The 14,959-nt window shown below is 46.4% G+C and overlaps 11 non-coding genes across 11 annotated transcripts; 7 read left to right on the top strand and 4 right to left on the bottom strand.

The window, feature by feature from the left end:
• Positions 1-945: 945 nt before the first annotated feature.
• On the top strand, positions 946-1,018 carry TRNAR-ACG. The gene has a single exon. It is a non-coding gene; the product is annotated as a tRNA-Arg (tRNA).
• Positions 1,019-1,325: 307 nt separating this feature from the next.
• Positions 1,326-1,397, bottom strand: TRNAD-GUC. Its single transcript has one exon. It is a non-coding gene; the product is annotated as a tRNA-Asp (tRNA).
• Positions 1,398-2,497: 1,100 nt separating this feature from the next.
• Positions 2,498-2,569, top strand: TRNAW-CCA. Its single transcript has one exon. It is a non-coding gene; the product is annotated as a tRNA-Trp (tRNA).
• Positions 2,570-4,990: 2,421 nt separating this feature from the next.
• TRNAT-AGU lies at positions 4,991-5,064 on the bottom strand. Its single transcript has one exon. It is a non-coding gene; the product is annotated as a tRNA-Thr (tRNA).
• Positions 5,065-5,603: 539 nt separating this feature from the next.
• On the top strand, positions 5,604-5,675 carry TRNAP-CGG. The gene has a single exon. It is a non-coding gene; the product is annotated as a tRNA-Pro (tRNA).
• A 3,678-nt stretch (positions 5,676-9,353) lies between these two features.
• Positions 9,354-9,425, bottom strand: TRNAQ-CUG. Its single transcript has one exon. It is a non-coding gene; the product is annotated as a tRNA-Gln (tRNA).
• A 509-nt stretch (positions 9,426-9,934) lies between these two features.
• TRNAR-UCU lies at positions 9,935-10,021 on the top strand. The gene is given in 2 exon segments: positions 9,935-9,971; positions 9,986-10,021. It is a non-coding gene; the product is annotated as a tRNA-Arg (tRNA).
• Positions 10,022-10,727: 706 nt separating this feature from the next.
• On the top strand, positions 10,728-10,799 carry TRNAM-CAU. Its single transcript has one exon. It is a non-coding gene; the product is annotated as a tRNA-Met (tRNA).
• Positions 10,800-11,764: 965 nt separating this feature from the next.
• TRNAS-UGA lies at positions 11,765-11,846 on the top strand. Its single transcript has one exon. It is a non-coding gene; the product is annotated as a tRNA-Ser (tRNA).
• Positions 11,847-13,233: 1,387 nt separating this feature from the next.
• TRNAS-AGA lies at positions 13,234-13,315 on the bottom strand. Its single transcript has one exon. It is a non-coding gene; the product is annotated as a tRNA-Ser (tRNA).
• A 1,167-nt stretch (positions 13,316-14,482) lies between these two features.
• TRNAQ-UUG lies at positions 14,483-14,554 on the top strand. The gene has a single exon. It is a non-coding gene; the product is annotated as a tRNA-Gln (tRNA).
• Positions 14,555-14,959: the final 405 nt, after the last annotated feature.

Below are 14,959 nucleotides of genomic sequence, written 5' to 3'. Positions count from 1 at the left end.
GTTTTTTTTTTTCCATGATCCCTTCAGCAGGATGACCCGCATTCGTTATACATTTTCGGCTATTCAGTCAATCGTATCTACTGGACGCTTACTGTGTGCAAAGCACTGCACCAAACGCTTGGGTGAATACAACAATAAATAGATACTTCCCTGCCCACGATGAGCTAACCGTCCATATTCATTCATTCAATCGTTCAATCGTATTTGTTGAGCGCTTATTGTGGGTTGTAATAAGCACCTGGAAAGTACAATTCAGCAACAAATAGAGATAATCCCTGCCCAACACGGGTTTACAGTCTAGAAGGGGGAGACAGACATGGGGAGACAGACATCAAAACAAGTATCAATGGCATCAATATAAATACATAGAATTATAGATATAAAACACATGAATAAAATAAATAGAATTATAAATATGTACATAAAATTACAGTCTGTACAGAATATAGACTGTATTTCTGTACAGACTGTAGTTATAAGTACACATTTATAAATCTATGTTCTGATCCACAGAGACAGAGAAAAAAAAGCACACACAAAACGAGACCCAGGTTGAAAGATAAAGAGAAACGGAGAGATCGAGGAGCACAGAGAGACAGAGATATCCAGATAGAGAGGGCCAGAGGCAGATTCTGGAGGCTTAAAATCTCAAAATAGCGAGGGAGACAGCGGACTGGAGACAGAAGCCTAAAGAGGGAGTATCCTCGGCTCACCTCTGACCTCTTCTGATTCTGTTGTATCAGAGAGAAAACCATAACCGCCGCTGGCTCTCGGCCCAGTGGCAGGAAAGGAATGCGGGGTGGATGGGGTGGTGTCGCTCAGATAGTGGAGGCTTCGGCCCTTGGTTCTCTGTTTTACGAATGCCAGGAACTACAGGAATCACTGTCCTTTAAGCAGTAGCACAAGGGCCCGCTCAAAAGCGTGCTGCAGAAAAGTGACATCAAGGGGCCAGTGGCGCAATGGATAACGCGTCTGACTACGGATCAGAAGATTCTAGGTTCGACTCCTGGCTGGCTCGCAAATTTATTTTTACCTCTCATTCTCATTCCCAACCCTTATCTCTGTCTGTTCCGCCTCTGTCGTAAGCTCCCCAGGGGTCAGTAGCGGGCTGGGCACATGGCGAGCGCTTTTAACAAACCGTGGATCTTGTGAGAAAGGGAATTTCCCCTGGCCTGTACGGCTGTCGTCGGACCGATTCCCGGTTATTAGCATGGAGCCAATAATGCGCAAAATTGCCTTCGGGAATTACTCATTTTGCTATCTCTTTTAAGGAAACACACATGGGCCTGTCGGTTACAAATGGTGAAAGAAAAAGGGAAGACCCTCTCCCCGTCGGGGAATCGAACCCCGGTCTCCCGCGTGACAGGCGGGGATACTCACCACTATACTAACGAGGAAACGATATGTCTTCTTTTCTACTCTTCATTTGAACAGCTCAAACTCTGCTTATGTCACTATTCGGTCGATCAATCAATAAACGAGTGACTCAGTGGAATTAATTAATGACCTAGCAGTGCTGTACTGTGGACACAGCACTGTTCTAAGCGTTTGAAAAATGACAATACAGTTAGAATGATAGCTCTCCTCGAGTAGTTTTTTGCCTAGAGGCGAAGACAGGCATAAGAGGAAATTGCAAACAGTCGAGTTACCAGTAATGTTTGAGCTTGGTCCGTGTGCTGATCATTGTCCGGAACGTTTTGTTGTGTGGGGTCCGTTAGTCCTCATTGAGAAGCCGCACACCTATTGGCAAGAGCACGGGCTTGGGAGTCAGAGGATATTAGTTCTAATCCAGCTTTACCACTTGTCTGCTGTGTGATCTTGGTCAAGTCACTGAACTTCTCTGTGCCTCAGTCACCTCATTTGTAAAATGGGGATTAAGAATGTGAGACCCACGTGCGACAACCTGATTACCTTGCATCTACTCCAACGCTTAGAACACTGCTTGGCACAGAATAAGCACTTAACAAATACCGTCATCATTATTTTTATTATTATTATTACCTGCTTCACCCAGTAGCCTCAGGTTGAGGATCAGAGGAGCAGAATTTGCAGCCCCGGAGGCTGCCGCAGGCACGAATTCATTCTATTCCCGGGAGATTCAGAGGGCTTATCGCCACAGCCACGGGGTTTTGGGGAGCCTAGGCTAGGTAATGATGCCCATATTGAAGTGTCAGAACCCTATTTGGGGCTAAATATAGCCTCACTAGGGAACTGAGAGGGAAAGGAGTACTGGTCGCAAAAGGAGTACTGTTCTCAATACATAAACACACACACTTCATGGTAGCAATGGAATGAGGTCCTACTCCCCGTGAGAGATCGGAGGCTGAATCTAGTGTCTATGACAGTGTAGCCACAGTACTGTGGCTTAGTATAGTGCTCTGCCTACAGAAGCGCTCAATAAATACGATTGAATGAATGAATACTGGCAATTGCAATGAGCCACCAGCTATGTGTTCTGCAGCTTTCTTAAAAATCTCCTTTTAAATCGAGTCTTTGTGACCTCGTGGCGCAACGGTAGCGCGTCTGACTCCAGATCAGAAGGTTGCGTGTTCAAATCACGTCGGGGTCAGGATCGCTTCCTTTTCTTTCTAAGGGGTAAAAGAATAATAATAATGGTATTTGCCAAGTCCATACTATGTACCAAGCACTGTACTATGCGCTGGGTAGTGACAAGGTAATCAGCTTGTCCTCTGCGGGGCTCACAGTCTTAATCCCCATTTTACAGGTGAGGTAACTGAGGCACAGAGAAGTTAAGTGACTTGCCCAAAGTCACACAGCTGACAAGTGGTGGAGTCTGGACTAGAACCCATGACCTCTGACTCCCAATTTGTAAGTCGGAAGAAGTTCAAAATAATGACACTAATAGAGGTATTTTTTAAAGCGCTGATTAAGATCAGAAGTGGAGATTAATAGATACCTTCCCCATTTCCACGTTCTCCAGAAAATGCAATTGGCTGGGATCGTTTCTGAATTTCCTGGTTGGCGACAGATCCCAGAACGGCGGGTAATGACAGTGGGATTGGGGGCTCCCCAGGAAGCTGTCTGACGGAGGTGGTACCGATTAACATATAGAGGGGAGGCGTAACCGGGGAAGGACCAAATTTAGAGAGTTGTGAGGCTCTAGGTATCTGTCCGCTTCTGTCCAGACTTCTGAAGCGCTAACACCCTCTCTGCATCTGGGACAGAGATTGGGGTTCGCACACGATAAGTTCCCGGGCAATGTAGATACTTACTTATCTTTTGTTGTTGTATGGAGTTCGATCTCTACCCAATGGCTCGCCCCCGTTGTCCCGGGAATTCCAAGGTTTAGAACGGGAAAGAAAACAAAAGGGCAAAGAGAGCAGAGATGGTGTGAGAGAGCTTTTGGGGTGTAGTTTGTGGGTGATATGGTGCACCTATGAGTATCTGTGTGACATTCATTTATTCATTCAGTCGTGTTTATTGAGCGCTTACTCTGTGCAGAGCAGTGTACTAAGCGCTTGGAAAGTACAATTCAGCAATAAAGAGAGAAAACCCTGCCCACACCGGGTTTACAGTTCAGATATTAATTGCAGTATATGTCTCTGTGGCTGGTTGGCGTTACTGTGAGTGATTTCGTGTGCGTGCATGTGTGTGCGTGCGTGTATGTGTGTGGGAATGTTTGTATGTGTGTGTGTGAGTGTGTGTGAATGAGTAACAGAGAGAGAGCACGCGCATAGTGATTTCAGTTACAAATCGCAGCTGACACAGCCGCGGAATTACAGATTGAAACATATTGGAAAATTGAAGAAGTTGGTGAGAGAACGCTACAGCCCAGCCCACATGCTCCGGTCCTCTGACTCTAACCTTCTCACTGTGCCTCGTTCTCTCCTGGCCCTCCGTCAACCCCTGGCCCAAGTCGTCCCTCTGGCCTGGAACGCCCTCCCTCCTCAAATCCTCCGAACAATCACACTTCCCCGCTTCAAAGCACTACTGAAGGCTCACTTCTTCCAAGAGGCCTTCCCTGACTAAGCCCTCCTTTTCCTCAGCTCTCCCTCCTCTACCCAGTGCCCCGACTCTCTCCCTTTTCTCTACCCCCGTCCCCACCCCACAGCACTTGTGTATATATATACACATATGCAGTATCATTATTATACATATGCATAATTCTATTTATTTATATTCATCCCTGTTTATTTGTTTTGATGTGCATATTCCTATAATTCTATTTATTTATATTGATGCCTGTTGAGTTGTTTTGGTGTCTGTCTCCCCCCTTTTAGACTGTAAACCTGGCTTGGGCGAGGATTGTCTCTCCTGTTTGCTGAATTGTACTTTCCAAGGGCTTAGTTCAGTGCTCTGTACAAAGTAAAAGCTCAATAAATACGATTGAAAAAGTGAATGAAAGACGGAGAAAGTTTCAGGCATTTGTCTCCGGGCTCACATCTATTCTGGGAATTGTGGGGGTAAACGGGAAACAGAGAATATAATAATAATAATAGTACTTGTTAAGCGCTTACTATGTTCCAAGTACTGTTGTAGATACAGGTTAATCAGGTTGGACACAGTCCCTGCCCCACATTGGACTCACATTCTTGATCCCCATTTTTGACGGATGAGATAACTGAGGCACAGAGAAGTAAAGTGACTTGCCCGGGGTTACCCAGCAAACATGTGACGGAGTTAGGGTTAGAACCTAGGTCCTTCTCACTCCCCGATCCATGCTCTATCCATTAAATGAACCAGGCTACTTCTTGGCGGGGCCACATAGTAATCCCTGGATCATTAGGGTGTTTAATAGCTTTTGTCAGCGGCGACAGAAATCGGCAGGGAAGTCATTTTGAGGATGCTTTGCTGGTGGCGGTGATGGTTCTCCTGGGGTTACAGAGGACAAAGAAGAGAGAAGCTACCTTTGAACCCCGAGGAAAAGCAGCGTAGTCAAGTTGTTTGCCAAGCAAAAAAGGATGAAAATGAATCAGCGAAGACAGGCAGACGAATCACCTCCTGCAAAAGGCAAAGAATGACGAAAAGCAGGCCCCGCTGGGATTCGAACCCAGGATCTCCTGTTTACTAGACAGGCGCTTTAACCAACTAAGCCACGGAGCCCCTCTCTTCTTCACTTTTTCAAGGTGAAAAACTGAAGTGAGAACGGTGGCAAAGCCCTCCGTTTTTCAGCATTTGGTCCTAATTATTATTATTATTATTATTATTATTATTATTATTATAATGGTATTTGTTAAGGGCTTACTATATGCCAAGCACTGTTCTAAGCTCTTGGGAGGAGGCTCAAGAGAAGAGGCTGGTCGTCTGGATCCTGTCGTTTCAGGCACACAATCTCAGAATATCGGGGACAAGAGGGGACTGGCCACAGACACGAAAGGAAAAACGAAAACCGGAAAAAAAAAACAAAAAACAACCCAAGAAAAAAAGGCCAGGACAAATAAACTAAGTTAAAACAAAAGGCAATAGTATTATATGGAAAAAACAACAGAATTTCTGTCTACTCGCGGCTGAGTGTCCAATACTCACAACTTCCCCTCAAAAGGTACCCTTGCTGATCAAATATTGAGAACAGTGGACAGAAAAATCTACTTTCGAATTTCACACACGTGAGGCCGACACTTGGGAAGAGGCTAGAAGGTGTTGGCTCGTTGGTCTAGGGGTATGATTCTCGCTTCGGGTGCGAGAGGTCCCGGGTTCAAATCCCGGACGAGCCCTTTCTTCACCTTTATTTTTCCAAAGTCCCTAGCATTCTCGGGTGCAAGGAAGTCACCTAGGGATCCCAGACATAAATTATCTGGGGAGTGGGGCCTTATTAGTTGGGGGTAAGAGGCAAAGGTCTGGGAATGACAAGAAAACTATAACCAGGAGTTGCGGTGGGGGGGAGGGCAGGGAATGTTTTTACCAACTGTGTTATATTGTTATACTGTAACTCTCACAAACGTTTAGTACAGTGCTCTTGCTCAGAGTAAGCGCTCAATCAATACGATTGACTGACTGTTTGACAAGTCATTTCTCTGGGAGCCAATCGGTCTATTTTATTAGCTGAGCTGTTCCAACTGCAGTCAGTCAATCGATCAATCCGTCGTATTGATTGAGAGCTACCATAGGCAAAGCCCTGGGGTAAGTGTGTGGGGGAATAACATATAAGAGAGTTGGTAGACACGTTCCCCGCCCACAGGGATACTGCAACCTAGAAGGGGGAACAGACATTAGAATAAATGAATAAATTCTGGACATGTACATAAATGCTGTGGTGCTGAAGGCGGAATGAACAGAACAGTGCTCTGCACATAGTAAGCGCTCAATAAATACGACTGAATAAATGAATGAATATCAAGTGCTAAAAGAGAACATATCTAAGTGCAGAGGAGATACAGCAGTGAGAGGGAGTTGATAAAAGAGGGATTAATAGAGTGAAGACCTCCTCGAAGAGATGTGACTTTCAAAAGGCTTTGAAGGTGGGGAGAGTTGTGATATACCACAATTACTATATAGGGTATATGAAGAGGGAATTGCAACTCGGAGGATGTGGCAAGGGGTCGCCACTGAAAGAAATGTATTCGAGACAGTGTGTAAGTAACTTGGAACATCAAGGATCAAATATTCTACCACCGGTGGACTCTCCCAGTTCCCTTCAAGGAGCTTACAGGCTAAACTATTAATAGTACTTGCTGAGCTTCTACTGGGGACGGAGGGACGGGGGGACGGGGGGACGACAATGTACTGAATGCCGGAAGAGGAGAATAGGGACAGAGGAGATGATCCTTGACTTCAATAATTAATAACCTAGCCAGGGTTAGAGCTAACTGGAAGATCAGAGATGCCTAGAAAACCTTTGTCTAATGAGCAGCTGGAATGAGAAAGGAAATCACTGATATTATACCAGAAGACTGAGGGACGAAAGGTTTCTTCAAAGCTCCAGCCAAGACATCTTGAGTGTCAGGGACTGGTTGAATAGCCACAGCGTTTTCCTACTCAGAACTGCATAGGCCAGGTCCAATTCGACCAGGGAAGGAGCGTTTTCTGGGAAGCTGTGGAATAAAGAAGCTACTCCAGAGATGCAACTGGAAGGATGGAGTTTGGGGAAATGGAAAGGGAGGCAGGAAAAATGAGGAAAACTACTAAGAACCAAATCTTGGCAGATTGGAACAACATCGTTTCCAGAAAAAGGGCCCAAGGAAAGCTTCTCTCTGAGTTCCTTTTCGGCCAGGGAGCTGTTATGGGGTAGGCGAAATGGGGTGGTTAGGTCCGCTCGTGGCTTGAAGGGTGAGTTTCGACAATTCCTCACACAGAAACACAGCCTTCCCTGAAATGGGGCCTAACACGATTTCCCTCAGATGCGTAGGAGGATGGCAAGGCGACTGTGCATGACAAAATCCGAACCGGTGAGGGCGGTTAGGGGAGTTGGGAGGGTGTGGACACGTCTCCCTCAGCCTCTGACGATCTCTCCTAGGAAGCGCACTGAATCACCCGCTGATACCCTATCATTAGATCTCCATTCAGTCATTCAATCCTATTTACAGAGTGCTTACTGTGTGCGGAGCGCTGTAGTAAGCGCTTGGAAAGTACAATTCAGCAATAAAGAGAGACAATCCCTGCCCACACCTGGCTGACAGTCTAGAAGGGGTGAGACAGACATCAAAACAAGAAAACAGGCCTCAATGTAAATAAATAGAATTATAGATCTATACACATCAAAACAAGTAAACATCTATCATAAATAAATATAATTTTAGATACGTACATATATACACGAGTGCTGTGGGGCGGGGAGAGGGGGGTAAGCAAAGGGAGGGAGTCGGTGCGACGCGGAGGGGAGGGGGAGCTAAGGAAAAGGGGGGCTTTAGTCTGAGAAGGCCTCTTGGAGGAGGTGAGCCTTCATTAGGGTAGTAGCTCCAGAAGCCCCACGCCCACCACCGAGCGTTAAGGGTAGAGTAGTAGGCCCTTCCAAATTATCTCCGGCTAGATTTCCCCTCAACGCAATGACCTGATTTCGGTGATTTTCCCTGGATGAGTTTAGGGAGGTAAAGATAATATTTTTAAGTATACCTTCTTATCTATTTGGTTTTTAAGGTATTTTTAAGCGCTGAAGCAGACACAAGCTAATCAGGTCGGACACAATCCTCGGAGCATATGGGCTCACAGTCTCTCAATCACCACACACACCCAATCCGTCACCACAACCTGCCGATCTCATCTTCATAACATCGCCAAGATCCGCCCATTCCTCGCCACCCAAACTGCTACCTTGCTGGTGCAATCTCTCATAAAATCTCGACTGGACTACTGCATCGGCCTCCTTTCTCATCTCCTATCCTCCTGCCTCTCCCCGCTTCAGTCTATACTTCACTCCGCTGCCCGGATTATCTTTCTGCAGGAACGCTCTGGACATGTCGCTCCCCTCTTCAAAAATCTCCAGTGGTTGCCTATCAACCTTCTCATGAAGCAAATCCTCCTCACTATTGGCTTCCAAGCTGTCCATCCCCTTGCCCCCTCCTACCTCACCTCCCTTCTCTCCTCCTACAGCCCAGGCCGCACACTCAGCTCCTCTGCCTTTAACCTCCTCACTGTGCCTCGATCCCACCGGTTCCACATCGCCTTCTCATCTGGAATGCCCTCCCTCCTCACATCCGCCAAACTACCGCTCTTCCCCTTTTCAAAGCCCTACTGAGAACCCACCTCCTCCAGGAGGCCTTCCCAGACTTCTGCTCCTCCTCCCCTCCCCATTCCCCCTTCTCCCGCCCTCTGCTCTTCCCCCTTCCCCTCTACTTATTGAGTATTTATTGAGCTCTCTGCAAGGGCTAAGGAAATATTTGTAACAATGTTGAACTATGTATCAACAATGTTGATTGAACTATGTTACATGAAAACATGAACTATGAAAGAGGAAATATGTTCATCACCAGACAGATCCGCCAGATGAGGATCTGAGAAGGGGACGGAGAGAACTGTGAGCCCCATGTTGAACAGGGACTATATCTGGCCTGATTCTAATCAGGTTGTCCCCCGTGAGGCTCACACTTAATCCCCATTTTAGAGAAGTTAAGTGACTTGCCCACAGTCACACAGCTGAGAAGTGGCAGAGTCGGGATTCGAAGCCTGACCTCTGACTTCCAAGCCTACGCTCTTTCCACTGTGCCACGCCGCTTCTTTGCCCCAGCGCTTAGAACAGTCTTTGATATATAGTAAACGCTTAACAGAGACCATAAAAGAAAACGAATAAAAAAAATCCCAAACCAAAATAAGACATGTAAACTCGTTCAGGGCAGAGAATGTGTTTATTCTCAAGCGCTTAGTATAGTTCTCTGCACATAGTAGGAGCTCCAACAAGTGCGATTGAATGAATGAAAAAGTGGACCAAGTTTAGGTTACGAGAAAGAAAAGGGTAGTTAAGGTCCCACCGAGATTTGAACTCGGATCGCTGGATTCAGAGTCCAGAGTGCTAACCATTACACCATGGGGCCACTCACACTTAAAGTCCCACATCCTATTTGGAACTTTTCTGGGACATCTTTGACTCAACCAGTGAATCCTATTCACTGAACGCTTACTGTGTGCAGAACACTGTACTAACCGCTTGGGAGAGTTCAATATTACAGAGTTGGTAAGTTGTCTGACCACAAGGAGCTTACGGTCTAGAGGGGGAAGACAGACATTCATACGAATAAATGAATAATGTATCTGTCCAAAAGTGTTGTGGGGCTGAGGGTGCAGTGAAAAAAAAGGGCAAATCAGTGGCAAGGACGACTCAGTATGTTACATTCCGTATTGTAACAAAGGATATTCGAACTGCTTTAAAGATTTGGAGGAAAGATGTTTTGAGAATTCAGTGGTGAGCGTTTCCCCTCTTTGCCTCAACAGCGAGACGGAGAGCCCAGATAGCCCATAGGATAGGAAAACTTTTTTTTCTCACAGAGGGAAAAGAGCATTGTCCACCTATACATATAGTCCATAAAAACGACTCATCTAAGGGGGCTCTGTGGCGCAATGGATAGCGCATTGGACTTCTAGCGTGGAGGAAGATATTCAAAGGTTGTGGGTTCGAGTCCCACCAGAGTCGGGTTTCCTTTTAGTGAAAAATCCTCCCGGAGTCGTGGGACTCAGTGGCAACAATCACACCATTGATTTTACCTTTTTTCCTCTGTTGGAAAAAACAGGGGAAGACCCCGAGAGAGGGGACTCAAGCAGCGTGAGCGCACTCTTGAGTCCAAAGATTAGCACCATGTCTTCCCACTCGGGACCCCTTCGCTTTCCCCGAAGCCAATAGAGTTGCGACGTCCTCTTCCTTGGCAGTTTCCTGGTGGGCAGAATTTAGAGGGGTGAAGACAATCAGGCGTGGGAATTAAAAGGAATGAAGTCAGCCAGGGGTGAGAATTTAGAGGAGTGAAAGCAGTCAGGGGTAACAATGAAAAGTGGTGGTGGCCAGAATTTACAGGAGTGAAAGCAGTCAGATCTGTGACCCGGTTGGAGATAGCTTCATTTTTTTACATTTGGCACCCCAAGTTCTCTGGTCCATGAAGAGGAGTAAATCGTCTTTATTCTCCCGTTAGTCCATTCTGTCCTGTCCCTGCCCTTTCCTCTCCCGAATTCTGAGGATTTCGAGTATCCCTCTGGGCGGAGGGGGCGGGGGGGGGGGGGGGGGGGGGGGGGGCGGGGGGGGGGGACTAGATACAACCTGAGATACTAGAAAGACATGAAAATAGGCCCAGCCGCTGTCCTCCTAGTCGAAATCTTTAGAGAATTATCAAAATACACTTTCGAGCAGAAGCAGAGTGGCGCAGCGGAAGCGTGCTGGGCCCATAACCCAGAGGTCGATGGATCGAAACCATCCTCTGCTAGCTGGTTTCCTTTTTGTTCTACCTAGCTGACATTTTCTCTGCAATTTTGCGATGGGCGCCCTGTGACAGAAGAGCGCTCTGCGGGTCTCCAAGAGATGTTCCTTGTTTTGCGGTTTGTGGTTTTCTTCTGGGTGTCTGGCGCATATTTCCTTTTGCTGCCTTGTCTCTTGATCTTTATAAAGGCGGAAAGATGGTTTGATACACTATTCAGGAGAGTGCGACATCAGAACTTCAGTAGTAGGTTCTGACAGATTGTAAAGTACCCTGCTGGATTATAAACCTCTCTGAGGGTAGGAATTTTGTTTACTTACGTTATTGCTCACTTAGTACAGTGTTCTGCACACAAAAAGCGCTCAATAAATACCACTGATCGATTGCCGGTTTCTTTGATCCGTGATTCTCCAGGTCCGTGAACTACCTGAGGACGTGTTTAAACAAAAAAGTGGAGATTTTTTAAATGGGGCTGAGAAGTCTCCAAATCGAGATTGCCTGATTCCTCCTTCTCTCTGCTCCCCACTGCCTTGGGTCTCCCATCGCACTGGATTCAAGATCCAAACGTGGCATGAATGTGAATGAATGAAAGTTCTCGAATCCCACCTGTATTATGTGACTCCCACAGTCCGGAGAGGACTTGCCGGATAAGAGGCGGCCTCAGTCCTTCTGGAAGCAAGACGACTGAATCCCATTTCCATGGTTACCTGGACTGTCAAGGCCTTGGTGACATCAGCATCTCGCAAGGGACAGTTCTGGAGAGAAATTTGGCCTTTTGCGGGCGGGAAATGGAATGAGCCGAAGCAGGGTTGTTGGGGGGCATGATAGAGAGAAAACGTTTGAGCCCGAAGGCGAGCCATCGGTGAGGTTGCTACCGGGTTTTTTTGAGAACGACAATAAGAATTAAGAACTGTAAGTTGGGAGACTAAGTCGATTGTCATTAATGAATGCGGTGGGGAGTAGTTCTTTAGCATGTAGTCGTGGCCGAGTGGTTAAGGCGATGGACTTGAAATCCATTGGGGTTTCCCCGCGTAGGTTCGAATCCTGCCGACTACGGAGAATCTTATACTTTTATTTATTTATTTATCTGAAATCAGTTTGAGAGTGGATAAGGCGTCTGACTCGTGAATAAGTCACCCAGCCCACAACACGATGGTTCTCCTATCTATCCCCGTCTTGCATCTAAACCCCGCTCGAGATCCTTCCATCCTGGGGAAGGTCTACCTCTAACCTGGAATGCCTTCCCCCCTCACCAAACTAAAAACTCTCTTCCCCTCTTCAAAGCCCTACTCAGAGCTCACCTCCTCCAGGAGGCCTTTCCAGACTGAGCCCTCCCTTTCCCTCTGCTTCTTCTCCCCTCCCCATTGCCCCTACTCCCTCCCTCTGCTCTACCCCCTTCCCTCCCCCTCCCTCCCCACAGCACTTACGTATTTTTGTACATATTTATTACTCTATTATATTAATGATGTGTATATATCTAAGATTCTATTTATCTATTTTGTTGTTATTGATGCCTGTCTACTTGTTTTGTTTTGTTGTCTGTCTCCCCCTTCTAGACTGTAAACCCCTTTGTTGGGTAGGGATTGTTTCTATCTGTGGCCGAATTGTACTTTCCGAGCGCTTAGTCCAGTGCTCTGCACACGGTAAACGCTCAATAAATAAGATTGAATGAATGAATGAAAGTCCGCAGGAATCACGCTCTGGGAGCCCAGAAGCTAGGTTTCATTCTTTCAATCGTTCATTCAATCGTATTTATTGAGCGTTTACTGTGTGCAGAGCACTGTACTAAGCGCTTAGGATAATGCAATACAACAATAGACACATTCCCTGCCCACAACAAGCTAACGGTCTAGAGGAGGGGGAGAAAGTCTTCAATTAAAAAAATGACTGATACGTACATTAACTGCATCAGGGCTGGGAGGATGCAAAGAACAGAGAGAGCAAGTCAGGACGATTCAGAAGGGAGTGGGAGCAAAGGAAAATGGGGGCTTAGTCAGGGAAGGCCTCCTGAAGGGGATGTGCCTTCAATAAGCCTTTAAGAGGGGGAGAATAATTGTCTGTCGGATTTGAGGAAGGAAAGCATTGGAGGCAAGAGGCAGGACATGGGCCAGGGGTTGGCGGTGAGATAGGCGAGATCGAGGCGCAGTACGAAGGTTAGTATTAAGAGGAGAGAATTGTGCGGAGGTGGAGACCGAGCCCCACATGGGGCAGGCATTGTATCCAACCCGATTTGCTTGTTTCTACCCATGTTAGTACAGTGCCTGGCACAATTTGTTGAGTAAGCGCTCAACAAATGCCACAAATAATCATTGCTCTTATTATCTTTGGTAGAATAAGGTAGGGGCTTCTGGTGAGCATAGTACAGTATAGTGTTCTGCATAGAGTAAGGATTCAGCAAATACGAGTGCTTAATGGTGAAGATGATGTCAAAGGAAAAAATGCCCGTAGTCGGCAGGATTCGAACCTGCGCGGGGAAACCCCAATGGATTTCTAGTCCATCGCCTTAACCACTCGGCCACGACTACTGATGGAAGACGTGTTCCCGAGCTCTTCTCAAGGCCCGAACGGCCTGACCGGACTCCAACACCTGATCTGGGGTCTCTTTCTCCCTCCAAGGCCACGAACCCCTCGGGGGGCGAGTTTAATACCCTTTTCTGATCTTAATTCTGCATCCAGAATCCTCTGACAACCAAACATCACACAGGATTCTGCACGCTCCTTCCTCTCACTACTTAAACTTCTTAGGAACATTTTTCTGTTCTCCCCTGCTTTTTAGAAAGCAAGCTCCTTGTGGGTAGGGAGCGCGTCTTGTGTTTCTGGAGGGAGTACTTCGGAAGCGGTTAGCAGAGCGTGTTTCATATCCTTACTCCTCCTCGTTCTCCTCTTCCTTCTCCTCCTCCTGTCTCACCTTTCTCTTCCCCGACTACTACTAGAACAACAAGGTTGGACCTTAGTGGATTTTCGGTCCGGTTTCCGTGTTTTCCAACTCATATTCTCCAGTGGCCAGGGATGGGAAGGGGGGTGGAAGGTCTTGTTCCCATATCCAAAAGCCTCTGAAGAGTTAGATAACTAAATGGTGTTGCCTGGAGCTGGTGGGCATCTGAGGACCCTCTAACCTCAAAGATTCATTCTTTGACTTGTCGTGATTTGTTGAGTTGGTTGCTTTTTGACCTGTACAATCTATTACCGCTGTCCTTATCCGTGCAAACCGGCCTATTGTGATTCCTTCTAGACTGTAAACTCATTGTGGGCAAGGAATGTGTCTGTTTATTGTTATATTGTACTGTCCCAAGCTCTCAGTACAATGCTGTGCACACAGCAAGGGCTCAATAAATGCGATCGAATGAATGGATGTATGAAGTTTGCTTCTGAGGGGGACTAAATTGAAACGTACTGCTGAGCGAGGTCGTCATCTTATTCTCTTCAGTAGTATTTATTGAGCTCTTACAGTGTGCAGGACAACTAAGCTCTTACTAATATCCGTTTGGTCGAGAGGCTATTAGTAGAAGATTGGGAGTCGCCAAATTAAAGATTGCCCCTCAAGAATAGGATTAGAAATCCCCAAATTGCCCGCGGTTTTCTGAGTGCTGAACTTGTCACTTAGCATTTGAACTTTCCTCAAGTTTTGTTTCCAGGGGCTAGCGTACTACATCAAACTTGCAGAAAGTGTTTCGAAAACCGTCTCCGCGATAGGTTCCATGGTGTAATGGTTAGCACTCTGGACTTTGAATCCAGCAATCCGAGTTCAAATCTCGGTGGGACCTGTTACTTTTCATCCCTTAAAGCAGTCCACTTAATATTGATAATGGTATTTTTAATGCTCTTAGTGTATACCAAATGCTGGTTATAGAACCTGGGTTTACCCCAAGACATTCAGGTCGGGACGCATGTGTCAAAGTAGGGTAAAATTTCCGTCCAGGAGGCCCTCTCCTTCCCCAATTTCTGACAGGATATTCATTAAATTATATTTATTGATTGTTTACTGCACACAGTTTTTTACTCCTCTGCACACAGATTGTTTACTCCTCTGCACACAGAAAGCGCTCCATAAATACGATTGAATGATTGAATAAATGTCTCTCCTGGAAGACAAACATTGAAAGGTGCAATGCACGTGACAGAGGGTTATGGGAGAGTAAGTGACAAAGGCTCGTAAACGAGTAGGGGAA

The sequence above is a fragment of the Ornithorhynchus anatinus genome, chromosome X3, assembly GCF_004115215.2.
Source record: "Ornithorhynchus anatinus isolate Pmale09 chromosome X3, mOrnAna1.pri.v4, whole genome shotgun sequence".
NCBI lineage: Eukaryota > Metazoa > Chordata > Mammalia > Monotremata > Ornithorhynchidae > Ornithorhynchus > Ornithorhynchus anatinus.
The sequence above is the reverse complement of the archived record's forward strand: the minus strand, read 5'-3'. Positions and strand labels throughout refer to the sequence as shown.